At 34.2% G+C, this 3,447-nt stretch overlaps 1 pseudogene; it reads left to right on the top strand.

Annotated features, from left to right (window-relative positions):
- Nucleotides 1–2,416: 2,416 nt before the first annotated feature.
- LOC137730521 (actin-depolymerizing factor-like) lies at nucleotides 2,417–3,062 on the top strand (annotated as a pseudogene).
- Nucleotides 3,063–3,447: the final 385 nt, after the last annotated feature.

Below are 3,447 nucleotides of genomic sequence, written 5' to 3'. Positions count from 1 at the left end.
CTGTTAAGTCTTTGCGTTTTGAAGTTCTGATTACTGGGTTTGGTTTGCTTCTGGAAACTAATAAAATTTGGGCCTTATTTATCTACTGAATTTTTCATTTTCCCTTTTGTTTGCTTGTATAAAGTTTTGTTGGTAATCTGCTTGTTGCAAATGTTTATCTTGTAGGTTTTATATTAAAAGCTTTTACTGTAGAATAATTGATCCATATTGCACTGCAGTAGGAAAACAGGAAAAAGAAAGTGTTAATCTTGCACAAAATTTTCTGATGTCAGTCCTTCTTTTCTTGGAGGTGGATTGTCATATAATATTATTTAAATATTAAAATAATAAAGACCTTTTTTTTTTTCTTCTCTCTTCTTCTTCTTCCCTCTTCTTCCATCTTCTTCTTCTTCTTCTTCTTCTGCAGGGGGACGAACTGGGTTTTTTTTTTTCTTTCTTCTCTCTTCTTTTTCTTCCCTCTTCTTCCCTCTTCTTCTACAGGGGGACGAACTGGGTTTTCTTTTTTTTTTCTTCTCTCTTCTTCTTCCCTCTTCTTCCCTCTTCTTCTTCTTCTTCTTCTTCTTCTTCTTCTGCAGGGGGACGAACTGGGTTTTTTTTTTTTTTTTTTTTTTTTTTTTTTCTTCTTCTTCTTCTGCAGGGGGACGAACTGGGTTTTTTTTTTTTTTTTTTTTTTTTTTTTTTTTCTTCTCTCTTCTTCTTCTTCCCTCTTCTTCCTCTTCTTCTTGTTCTTCTTGTTCTTCTGCGAGTTAGGTTGGGGGGGGGGGGGGTGGGGTTGGGTGGGAGGGGACGGGTTTGCTGCTTTTTTTTTTTTTTTTTTTTTCCTTCTTCTTCCCTCTTCTTTCCTCTTCTTCTTCTTCTTCTTCTGCAAGGGACGAACTAGGTTCCCATTGTTTTTTTTTTTTTTTTTTTTTGTGTTTCCTTCTTCTTCCTCCTCCTTTCTAGGTTGCAGGGGGTTGAGTTTGTGGTGGGGGGAGGGGGGGATGAACTGGGTTTGGTTTGGTTTGGGTTTTTTTTTATTTTTTATTTCTCTTCTTCTTCTTCTTTCTCCTTCTTCTTTTCTGGGTTGCTGGGTTGCAGGAAGATGATGGGGGAAGAGAGAGGGGGGAGATGCACGAAAGGAGAGGGAAGATGATGGCTAATGTTTTTTATTTTTTTATGTACTTTTTTATTATTATTTTAATATTTAAATAATATTAAATGATTTTTTTTGTTTTTAATAATTTTTTTATTAATTTTTTAATAAAAATGGGTCCTGGATCAAGCCACGTCAGCATTTAACTGAGAAATAAACGGTCAAACTAATGGAAGGTATAACATTGACACAAATTCGTAAGATGAGGTATGACATTGTCAATTTTAAAAGATGAGGTATGAAAGTGTCATTTGACCCATACTTGAGGTGGTTTTTTGTAATTAACCCTTTTTGTTTTATTATTTCTATAAAAAATTAATATAAAATGTTGACGTGGCTTAACCGTGACCACACATTACAGGAGGGCATGAGAAGAGTATGGAAATGGGAGGGCAGACAATCCACCTCCTTTTTTCTTTTCTTTTCATACAGTAGATCTACAGTTGTGGCAATAAATTCTGCTTTTTTTTTTTCTTATGAATAATGTTATTCATACCATGTTTTTGTACCACATTTTCATACCACCTTAGATGGCATTTGATGTGAACAGCCACATCATTTGAATTAATCAGATTTTTAAATTTAGTTCATTATTTAATAAACTAATAATTAAGAAAAACTAGTTAATTAAATGATGATTGTGGTATACGAGGAGTTTTTCTCCTTCCTTCCCTTAGGTTTTGCAAATTTTTCAAATGATGTGGTTGTCCACATCAGATGCCACCTAAAGTGGTATAGAAATGTGGTATAAAAATATAGTATGAATAACATTACTCTTTTTTTCTTGACAATGAGTTTTTCTTCACAATTTTGATGGTTTTTTATTTTTTTTATTTTTTTATTTTTTTTATATTAATGTAACTGATGTATCAGTCTGAGGTTTCATTTTTGTGTATGTGGGTGTCGAATTTTGATAAAATTCCTTCCGTTGCATGTTGAATCTGATGTTCAGCATCCACATAGTTGGAACTACGAATTGAAATTTTGTTTTCTATCATCAATGCTTGTGTAATTGCAAATGGTAACTTTTATGTTTTGCTTTCTTCAAAATAACATGACACTAACTATCCGGAAGTGAGAATAACATCTTCGAAAAGATTCAGCATTATGCATATTTAATTTAATCTTGTATAACAACCTAGTTCTTGTTCTACTTTGACGGTTTTTGTAAATGATATTTTGAACTAAAACTATTATTTTGTTATGCTCTCCAAAAATAACAACTGGTAGTTGATGCTGCTTAGGGCGAGTATTTAACATTGGTTTTCACTATAGGAAAATGCTTCATCTGGTATGGGTGTTGCTGAGCACTGTAAAAACACGTTTTTGGAACTGCAGAGGAAGAAGGCCCATCGCTATGTGGTTTTTTAAGATTGACGAGAAGAAAAAAGAGGTAGTGCGTGAAAAGACTGGAGGCACGGCCGAAAGCTACAATGATTTCACCGCTTCATTGCCTGAGAATGATTGTCGATATGCAATTTATGCCTTTGATTTTGTCACTTCAGAGAATTGCCTAAAGAGCAAAATATTTTTCATTGCATGGTTAGTTTTGTTTAGAATTCTTTAGTTAAAGTTTATGTTTCTGATTCAAACTGCAGTTGACATTGTCCATCGAACTTATTGATGCTAGTGACTAATTGATGCTATGGATCTTGTTGATAATTTTGGTTCATTATGTCATATCTCATGTGAGAAATGGGGATCAACACTGATTTTTCTCTCCATTGAGCTTCTACTTCCATTTCAATTCTCATGTGATACTATTGTGCCCATTTTTCAGGTCACCTTATGTGTCATGTATCCGTGCTAAGATGCTCTATGTGACATCAAAGGACAGGTTCAGGAGGGAGTGGACGACATCCATTATGAAATCCAGGCAACTTACCCAACTGAGATGGAACTTGAAGTGCATAGAGAACGTGCACACTGAGCAGTTATTTTAAATGGCTTTGGCAGATTAGAGAAGCTCCTAGGCTTCTTTCTGAATTTGCGCATTATATGTTCCTTGCAAAAGCTAGATGTAGTTAAATATAATCTGCACCTGGGATGGCTGATTATGGGCTCTGGCTATGATCTATGCTGGACTTCTTTATTACTATGATGCTTCTCAGGTGAAATGGATATGCTTATGGATAATGATAATTTGACCTATATTCTATAAAATAGTTATTGATACTTATTTGGGTTGTCTTTCCTTGTATTGCATTACCCCTTAGCATGGTTATTTTGTTTTGCAAAGAATTAATTCAAAATCTGAATGGACTGGCTATAGCATTTATCACCATGAAGTTTTGGCCTTATATTACCTTTCGTCA

This window comes from Pyrus communis, chromosome 4 (genome assembly GCF_963583255.1).
Source record: "Pyrus communis chromosome 4, drPyrComm1.1, whole genome shotgun sequence".
Taxonomy (NCBI): Eukaryota; Viridiplantae; Streptophyta; class Magnoliopsida; order Rosales; family Rosaceae; genus Pyrus; species Pyrus communis.
The sequence above is the reverse complement of the archived record's forward strand: the minus strand, read 5'-3'. Positions and strand labels throughout refer to the sequence as shown.